The sequence below is a fragment of the Stegodyphus dumicola genome, chromosome X2 (assembly GCF_044657685.1).
Source record: "Stegodyphus dumicola isolate Sdum_Otavi_A_Nest chromosome X2, ASM4465768v1".
NCBI classification, from domain to species: Eukaryota; Metazoa; Arthropoda; class Arachnida; order Araneae; family Eresidae; genus Stegodyphus; species Stegodyphus dumicola.
The window spans coordinates 94,031,566-94,041,984 of record NC_140781.1 but is presented as its reverse complement, the minus strand read 5'-3'; the positions used below and the strand labels follow the sequence as shown (position 1 = coordinate 94,041,984).

Below are 10,419 nucleotides of genomic sequence, written 5' to 3'. Positions count from 1 at the left end.
CTGGTTTTCTCCATACAATAGGGTGGCCATTAACTTTAAATATTGTAAATTTACTTTCATCTGACCAAATTACATTGTTCTAGAAGTCCTGCGAAGAGTTTAAATATGTTTTGGCAAAAGCAATTCTTTTCTTTCTATTTGTCTCGGAAATGTATGGCTTACACCTAGGTTTGCGTCCACGATAATCAGCCTTTTGCAGCACTTTTCGTACAGTTTCAGGAGAAATTTCCTTGTTGCTAGTTAACAAAATGTCTTTTGCAATGCTTGCAGCAGAAAGTTTAGGATTTTGTTTAATTCGTAAAAGAATTTTTCTTTTTTCCCTCTGCGTTAGCTTCTTCGGTCTCCCACATCTTGGTTTTACAGCAAGACTATCAGTGTCAAGATAGTTTTGAATAATTCTTTGCCCACTAGAAAATGGTTTTCCAATGGTTTTACCAATATAACGAAGAGTTTTATCTTCATCTCTCAATTTGATAATTAGTTGTCTCGTAACTAAAGGAATTTCTTTATTGGTTGTCATTTTCGTCAAAGAAAACAGAAATAACAACTTCCAATCAACGTGAAATTTGCTTCGGAAGTCAATGACCTTGAAAGTGTAACCTTCTTTGCATTCTCAAGTTTGAAGTTTAAAAGTTAGATAAGAAATACCCCGCCTCCTTCGCGTTGTACGCAAACTTTATTGGCTTTGATTTCTGACCACTTATCTTTTAAAATTTAGTGTGCATAAATTATTAGATATGAAAATATTACAGTTAAATAATTTCAAAGTCTCTTATTGAAACTAAATATTTAAAAAAAAACTTTAAGAAACTACTCTTTTCGCACCATAAATTTGGATTTGATGTTACTTTTCTTGATGTATGCAGACCTTATTGACTAACTGTATGTATAGATGGCACTCATGGCATGAATGCATATGGCATTGAGCTTATAGTTTTATTAACTGTCAACAATTTAAGAGAAGGATTTCCTTGTGCATTTTTAATTTCGAATTGAAGTGACCAACCAGTTTTGTCTATATTCTTCTCAATAATCAAGCAAAGCATTGGCACATTACAACCAAAAGTTTTCATGTCAGATATGGCTGATTCTTTTTTTAATGTATAGGTTTCAGAGATGGGCACACGTGAGAAACGCCTCTTTTGTGCATGGCATATTGACCGTGCATGGCGAAAGAATTTAAAAAAAAATCAGTGGTAGAGAAAAACAAGCCCAAGAGTATCAAGTTCTCCGCACTTCTTTACAAGAATGTGTATACAGAGTTTTAATACTGCAGCAGAAGCTGTGTTAAATTACTTGAAAACTGATCCTGATACACTTGATTTTGCTAATTATTTTTCGACACATTATTTAAAAGATGCAACTACTTGGGCTTATTGTCACAGAGTTCATTGTGGATTAAATACAAATATACATATTGAAAGAATGCATCGAACATTAAAGTACATATATTTATTTACATGGAAAAAATGTTAAATGATTTGATAAGACTGTGCAATTATGAAATTTATTAGGGATAAAATGTTTGATAGAATCATTACATCAAATAAAGGAAAATTGACAAGTAAAATTAGAGACTTGAGAAACAGATATAAAACCAGCTTAACACTGTCATCACAAATTATACAAAATGAAAGTGGCTGGATTATTTCATCAGAAAACAATTTAGACTTGTATACCATACAAAAAGTGATCAGTGAGGGTAACTGTGAATTGAAGTGTACTGAATGTAATGTATGCATACACACATATATGTGCACATGTATAGATTCTTCAATTAAGTGGAATATGTGTAAGCATATTCATTATTTATGCCAGATGCAGAAAAACAGTCCAGCAGACACAGTTCATGATTCCTGTAATGATCCTTCATTGATAATAGACGACACAAATGATATAGTAATAGTAAATGAATTAATGCAAAGTACATCACAAACTTTGACATTAGCAGAAAGAAAAATAGCACTGCTGAATAAATTTACAAGCTTACTAAACTCAATAACAACACCTAATGAAGTAACTAAAATGGAGAAAATTTATAAATCTGCAATAAATACGAGTATACCACACTTTGAACCTCCAACTGTAAACATACCAGCTAATAAAAAAATTGTACAGCAAAGAACCTTTAAACAAACAAAAAGAAGAAAAATAATGAAAAATTTAATTCGGACATCAGTACAAAATTTTCCTCTCACAGTTATGATAAATAACAAGACAAATATTCAGGGGCAACATTCTTCTTAAAATTTTCATTGTTTAAAAATTACATTATATTGAAAATTCGTTTGATGACCTATGTCTTAGTAAAATTAACTTATATTAATTTTACTATTACTTTAACATGTACAGAACTCTGGTATTTTTTTCTCTTTATAGAACTCATATTCAGTAAATTTCCAGCTATACACATTTTAAACAATTTTAGAGATTTTAAATGTTCTCACTCTGCGGGTAACTGTTTACACAATATGAATGAATTAACTACACAAACATCAAGGAAATGAAAAAAAATTCTGTGCCACCATTTGACACTTTTTCTCTCAGTCTGATATAGACATTTTTAAGTGGTCAAATTAATCAACATATCTCATATGATTATTATAGTTTGTGATACCTTAGAAATAACTATAAACCTACCAAAAAAATTTCAGAATATTAAGCCGAAAGTACAAAATCACAATGGAACAAATGTTCGGAAAACATTTTCAATAGTCCTGTCCCCTAGTAGCAGTATTTCCTACATGCGTGATGGGACAAATTTGTCCCACCTTTTCATTTCAACCATTTTTAATTAATATATATATATATGAATTCAAATAATACTTTTTATCTGCAAGAAAAAAAATATTCATTCTAATACCAAAAGTTGTCCAAATGATTTAAATTGCATAAGAAATTAAAACAAAAAATGCTTCAAAATTAGACCTGCAAAGAATTTTTTCCTACATGATTTCTATGAATTACTAGTGCCACCATCTGTTATATATTTAGGAAACTGAAAGGTATTATTGTATGTATTTTAAACAGAATTTTGCAGCTGTCATCTTGGAGATAAAAACTGATAAAAAAAGCCGTCCCGCCGCCCATAAAAGGGTTAAAAGCTTTATGGATCTCTTTTTTTTTTACCTTCTTATTTTAAAATTTTGATTCCAATGCTGTGTCCAAGAAATCAAACAGTAGCACAAAAAAAAAAAAAAAAAAAAAAAAAAAAAGGAGTATGTGTGTATTGTAGAAAAAAAGAAATAGGTGGCACTGGATATGCATTATTAAAATAGACACAAAAGTACTCAAATAAACATCTCTCTCCAAAGTTGGCAACAAATTTATAAATTTTGGTGGTGGTGGGGTGTGATAATTAGAAATTACCTAAAAAAATAAATGTATGAAATGTTCCTTTTCAAGAAGGTTATTGTTGACGAACTTAGCAGCATGAATGCCAGAGTGATGACTAGGTTCTGTGAAAATTTCTTCTCTCAATTTCATTTGTTTCTTTGCTTTGCCTTATGTGCTATACTGCCAAGCTTAAGGAAGAGCTTTCAATGATAGGGAAAATGAACAATTTTTCAAAAGAATTTGGAATAGACACTTTTATTGATACATAAGCACCAGAAAAACCACTTAGTGCTCAAAAATTTTATTTTGTAGCATAGCACAAACATACAATTAAGAGGAAGTGTAATGCCAATGAAACAACAGAACATTTACTAGTGTTTACAGCTGCATGTCATGTCATAAGTAGTTCATGAATGATTTGAATTGAATGACATTTTGGAAAGTTAAAAGTCCATCTGAAAAAAGATATTTTGAAAGTGATAAATTCCCTATAAATCTATTTTAAGAAGAACATATTGACATACTGCTTACATTGGTGCAGTTTAGGATATCCAAAGTGTGATTTTGGACAGCAATTCATTTTCATGAATGAATGCTGTGGTAAAATTCATATGTAACATTGCAACTAAAACCTTACACCCTAAAATATCAGATATATTCCTTCTGATAGCAGATGTAGAAAGAAACCAACAGTTTCGGTATATCTCAAGTTTCATCAATAGAATTTATTTCGTCTTAATAGAAGTAAACATGACTATGCCATTCTTTTCCTGAATGATGAGATGTATAAAAACGGTGAGGCATTTACATGGTCGTTTCTCAAAATACTGCATCTAAAATGCACATCCTGTACACCTTGCCGAAAAGTTTCATGAATTGTTCACAGACAATTGGAAACTTATTTCTAATGTAAAAAGGATGTTTTTAGAATTACCTGCTAGAGAAAAAGTCTTTAGAGAGATTGCAGTTGATATATTGTTGCCTTTAAATCCAGTTTTGAAAAAGCGAGGAATATGGTAGCGTGAGCTTGCTATTTTGGCGAGTAGTAGCGTTTTTAAGAGGTGGAGGTAGGGTGATTGCACAGAATGCCAAATACTGAAGTTTTTTTATAGATTTCTTTGTGAAATGTTCTATCTTTATTCAGTTATTTCTGGTTTCAGTGAAGGGTGATTAACAGATTTTTACTTTCTGTATGCTTTCGTGGGCAGAAAATACAGTAAGGTTGGCCCTAATGACTAGTATTTTGTCAAAACCACAGATGCTGTCAATATTTTTTATGTTCTTCGATTAAAATGCTTAGGCGTTATTTAAAAAGGCGTCTCTAAATAAGAGTCTCACATTTATAGCTTCATATTTCTCTCAAATACAAGCTTCCCTGGAGAAACAGAATCTAAATTTAGTAGCCTCTTTGTATGCATTTGATGTGATGAAAAATGTGTCTCAATATTTACGTTGAAAAAGGTGTAGGTTCAAGCATTGTGAAAACATGTTTGATATCGTTACGAATCCTGTGAATCTCTATGTTTTAAATATGCACCTGTCCCATCAGCAGATGATTGTTTTCCTGCCTCAGGGGCATTTTAACAGATACAACTTGTCAATGGAGAATCTGAAGAAAATGCCTATGATATTGACACAAGTGAACAATGTGTTACATGGTGATATTCCTTTCTTATGTATCAAGGTAGGGAATCTTTTTTTTTTTTTTTTGGCTGTTTGTTTAGGTAATTCTTGACCATGGTATTTATTATTCATTAGCATATTTTCTCTGGAATTCATGAAAAATACTAATATTTTAATGATATGTAGGAATATGTTTTTATGTACTTTGTTTATCGATATTAAGAAAACTTTATCTTTATCAGTGCTAGTTATAGTACATGAAGTGCGTTAATGAATTCACAACTTAACACAGTTAACATATTCATTTTTCCCAAAACTATATTTTAAAGACATTTTTCTTTATCTATTTACCTACCTCTTTCAGCATTTTAGTTTGACACAACTGCCTGTCCTTATTCATAACATACTTAAAAATACCACAGATTTTAAATAGCATTTAAATTCCTTAGAACATCATTATAAATAAAATAGAAAAATTATACATTTTGTTATTTTTATGCAGTTTGAAGTCATTTGAATTTAGATTACACCACACCAGTTTGTTAATTTTGGCGACTCTGGGAGTGCATAAAACTTCTCAGTCATCTCACAGAGCCAATAAAATGATAATAATCTTTATTTTACTGAAATCATTTATTGGATGTAACACCTAACATCTTCCGAAAGGTAAATATTAAAAAAAAATATCATTCGAAATATATTATTTCATTATAATGTTACTCATAAAAACTTATCTGCTTAATATTATAGGTAACATTATAACAACAGAAGTAAAAAACACTACTTCATTAACCATTTAAAAATGTATATTTTGAGAGGACACGATATTTAACAGCTGCATGGAATAATACGACTCTTAGAAAGACGACAACCACGTTATCTTTGGTTCAACACCCCTCCCAACTTATTTACATCTTCTCAAACGGAAATGACGTCTGGCGAGCAGCCGAGAGTGGGGAGCTCTGGGATAGATGAGAACCCAATGTCTAGGCGCTTGTGTCGTCTCTACTCACTTAAACTTTTTAGGATCAGTTACATTCCAGATAAAATATCGCTAACGACCAGGGGGGGCCCAAGAGCGATGCGCAGTGCAGGGAGAAAGTTATGCCACATGCGCATGACGTCATGTGGGTGACAGCGTTAGTTCTTGGCGTTTGTTTACTTTCGTTGCATCAACAGTTTGATATGATTTGTGTTGTTAATTTGCTATTATACCTAGGCGGAAGTGTCAAATTGTGCTATAGCGTTGTGTCAGAATTATACACGTTAATACGTTTCTTGGCGGAAAACACTCTTTACAACCAGATAAAATAACTATTTTTTTAATGAATTTATGTAGTTTTCATGCATAACTGTGATGTAATTTTACATTTATTTTTCATTTTACTGCTATTTTACCTTTAAATTGAAAAATTTCTCATTTTAAATAATTTTTTATCATAATCTTCATTTTGTGTATGAGACATCGTAGTGAGATATTTAAACTCAGTGTCATGTTTATCAATACTGAGTACCTGAATGATTAGTTAATAAATTCGAGTATCCAACTTCATTCACATGTTTTGGTTACTTTCTTTACATCCCAAACGTAATTCTATGTATTGAAGCAGCGTCTGGGTTAAGCTTTGCGAACTAAGTAAACTGATACATGCCTCACCGTGAGGAAAGAACAATTTCTCGACCACACTATGATGCAAACATCGAATGAGTGAGTGACATATTTCCTTCAGTGTTATTTAACTGATGCATACAGGTATGTGTGATGTAATTTAATTGATATAACTTACACATGCTTGAACCTGAAGGAAAACAAATCTGTGTATAATGCCAGAATACAAATAGCGAAAGAGTAAGTAAGATATTCGGTTCAATTTTATTTAACTGCTGCATATGTTTTAATTTTGATTTCATATAACTTGTTTTTAATTATAAGAGAAAGAAAAATAATTCAATATTGAACACATACTTCGAGTATAACAAAAGTATTTTAAGAAACAACCTGATAAAAATACATTAGTAATTAAAAATATTTAATTTGTGTACAGGCTGAATTGAAATTAAGATGTGGTGGTGTATTTAATTATGGCAAAGCACACTAAAGCTAATTGCGCAATAGGTGTGATGCCTTCGTGGAGGACTTTCTCAGGGAAACTGGCTCGTATACACGTTACACATGAGGAAAACCACGAAAACGCCCATGCAGCCAGTCCGTTCGCGGGATTCGAACCGAACTACCAGTGTTCAGCGACTTTACCGCTCGGCCGCTGGTGGGCCGAAACTAAGATGTAGGGCAAGTTTATTATTATTATAATTGTGCGTATATGTGTAAGAAAATGTATTTTAATTGTTCCATTTTTAATGTATGGAAGGAAGAATAGGATGCCAATATCGAAGATTATTTACTATAGCAAATAATCACGTCAGGATAAATGTTATATAGAAATCTTGTTGAGTGTAAGGGATTATAAGAGTACTTTTAGATTATACTGAAAATATACGCACTTCTGCTAAAATCTGAAGTGAATCAGTATGAAGTGACTTTTCACTTTAAAAAGAATGAGATAAGTATACTATTTAAAAGTATAATGACGGATATTAAGAAATTTGTAGAATTTTGTAGTATTTAAATATGAATTTGTTAAGTCAAATCTTTTTATATATATTTTTGCTTGAGATATGTAATTTAAACTGAAATCACGATCATATATTTCTCATGGAATGTCAAAGTTCATTTGTATTAAAAAAAGTGCATGAGCAATGAAAATAAATAGAATAATACTTTTTGATTATGTTTTTACCATGGTCTTAGCAGTTATGCCATCATGTGTTCTGTTCAACAAGATTTATTTAGTGCAAACAATACTACGAAAAAATATTGAAAAATACCTTGTTTTACAATATTTATTTCCCTTAATTAACTTAAATATCGTTTTTCATTTTCTAATGCTTTCCTTTACGAAAAGAATTTAATGTTTACAATTATTTTCAGCATTGGTACGAATTCTGTGCATAAAATAAACATTTTCTCAGGTGTTCAGGTTCTTCAGGTGTATCTACCACATATAAAATGATCATTTTGCTTTAGTTTACATTTTTTCCATTACCAAAATCATGTAGCAGACGCGTCGGCCGATGCGTCTTGTCTCCCGGGTGACGTCACTACCAGCAACCAATGGCACGCTTTTTCCGTTCCTGGCCTAACCTTAGTATATTAAAGAACCTTGGCTAACGACATACTCTGGGATTGCGCAGACGTGCCGGATCCCGCTTCGCGAACTGCGTTCGATTGAGTCGACTGAGATGAAAGATTTTTAACATGAAAGACATATTTGCAGATCATCAGATGAAAATAAACACAGATACAAGGCGATAAAATATAGTAAAAAGTACGTATTTTTCATTAAATTATGCTTACGCAAGAGAACTGAAGAATTTCCTTGACACAATCCGCACGTACTTTCTCAGTAATGTGGCACCATCTAGTGGGAGAGAAAGTCATTAGGACACTAACTTTAAATTTTCTCAAATCATTTTCCGTGTTCACCAATAGATGGCGACACTATTGTGATGTCGATTGTTGCAGTGTTTACAGTTTACTGTCGCTTCCAAACTGCTGAAATGATTTACTTATACTATGGATTTCCCTTTGTTGTCGTTCAATTTTACTTTTGTTATGCTTCTCTTTTTCTTAGACTAGGGACTAATTTTAAGGTCGTGCGAGTGAATAAATGCTGTATCATGAAAATCATGCACATAGTTAAAACACTATTGTCTAATCGCCTTTGGTTTGAAATATGATGTTCTACCGGTAGATGTATCATTATGTATTTCTCAATTTTGGAGCTGCTTTTTTTATTTGTAACGAGTTGCTGCCATATAATATTATCATTAACTCAAAATCTGTTACTTGTGCCTAGGAAATTCTTCATAATCTATAAAAGCAATAGCTTTAATTTCTTGAATGGCAAAGAATGTAGCCGCAATAATATTACCCATTCCTGATTTGTAATGAACATCCGCTGTGAAATGCGAGATAGTTTATTTCACGATTTTGACGTGGCGAACACTTTTTATGAATATTTTATGCGTAGACTTTCTAATGATGGCCCCGGTGCTCACTCTGCAGTAAAATTTTATGTTATCTGGGTATAATATTTTTAAATTTTTATTAGGATTCTGGGCAAAGAGGATGCAGGAGGGTTGTTAAATTAGGTATACACCTAACCCCTATTTAAAATTGTCCCATATATGGTCATATTTTCTGACCGACTAAAATTTTACTGAGCTATGAAATTGCAACTACTTCATTTTGTTATATGACCTTTCCTTCTGAGCGGTAAATTTAATGTCATTAAGTACAAATTTGGATAAGAATTTTGACTTATCTAAGAATCTTCTATATCCTGTTTTTGATCAAAGTGCTAGCATGTCAATAAATCCTTTAATGTAACTCAGATAAACTAGAATTAATATAAACCGTGCAATATCTCAGTTATGTTTCTGCTGCTCAACTTAGCAACAAATCCAACCCATTAATTAATCAAAATATCAATATGAGCTATCATTCCTTTTTTATATGTTAATGCGTGATCTTCGAAGGTAGTATTCTTGAGTTTCAGAAATAATTTACACTGAACGATGCCCATATTTACTCTGTATCTTGCCTGGGGGAAAAATTACTTTATGTCACTGTTGACGTAAATAGTCTATGATCTTGTTCATAGACGAGTCAAATGATGAAGATTATCTTGGTTTTAAAAACTTGTCCGACATCTCGGATTTAGTTACATGCTCGGAGAAAATTAGTGCTAGTGATCAGGAGATGTAGGCTTGGGTGGATGTAGAAGGTTCTGTTTCTGGCTCCCGCTCTCAGGATAAAGACGAAATAATTGGACATGTACTGGGAAACGAGAAAGAGGATGATGGGAAGATGGAGACGACACGCAGGACAATAGAGTTATAATGGAAGGAATCTGACGAAAGACAGACTTTCGTAAGATTTACTAATCAATGGTTATCCATGTCAATAACATAAAGTTTCACTGTATACACAGCGAATTTTTAAAAAGTCTGTGATGTAAGCAGACAGAGATTCAAAGTTTTATGTAATCACACTAAGAGATTCGTATCTTTTATATGATGATAGAATTTTAAATTGCTTAATTTTGTTTTCCTTTCTGTTTTCCTGTGTGTATTTTAATTTTAGATAATGTTTATTTAATTGTGGCTGATAGATCAAAAAATACGACCGACGGACTTTGCTTACTACAACTCCTTCACGGTGTATCACAAAACACAAAACATCAGCAGCTACTTTCTGGAAATTCAGTTTTCCGGAATCGGTGATGCCCCGTTGTTGCCGGTTGAGAGAAATTTTACTGTAAATTGTTATTATCAAGTGATGTGAATTTTAACAACAACAACAAAAAAAGTAAATTTTTAAACACTCAATTATTTAGT

At 32.0% G+C, this 10,419-nt stretch overlaps 1 protein-coding gene and 1 long non-coding RNA gene across 2 annotated transcripts in view; one reads left to right on the top strand and one right to left on the bottom strand.

The window, feature by feature from the left end:
• Positions 1-7,768: 7,768 nt before the first annotated feature.
• Positions 7,769-10,419, bottom strand: part of LOC146992825 (uncharacterized) — a 33,892-nt gene continuing 31,241 nt past the window's right edge. The window contains exon 3 of the long non-coding RNA XR_015038996.1: positions 7,769-8,438. This is a non-coding gene — a long non-coding RNA (uncharacterized LOC146992825). The remainder of the gene's footprint in view (positions 8,439-10,419) is intronic.
• LOC118188517 (CD109 antigen-like) overlaps positions 8,216-10,419 on the top strand; it is a 219,487-nt gene continuing 217,283 nt past the window's right edge. The window contains exon 1 of the mRNA XM_035358967.2: positions 8,216-8,345. The gene's annotated coding sequence lies outside the window, so the exon portion shown is untranslated. The remainder of the gene's footprint in view (positions 8,346-10,419) is intronic.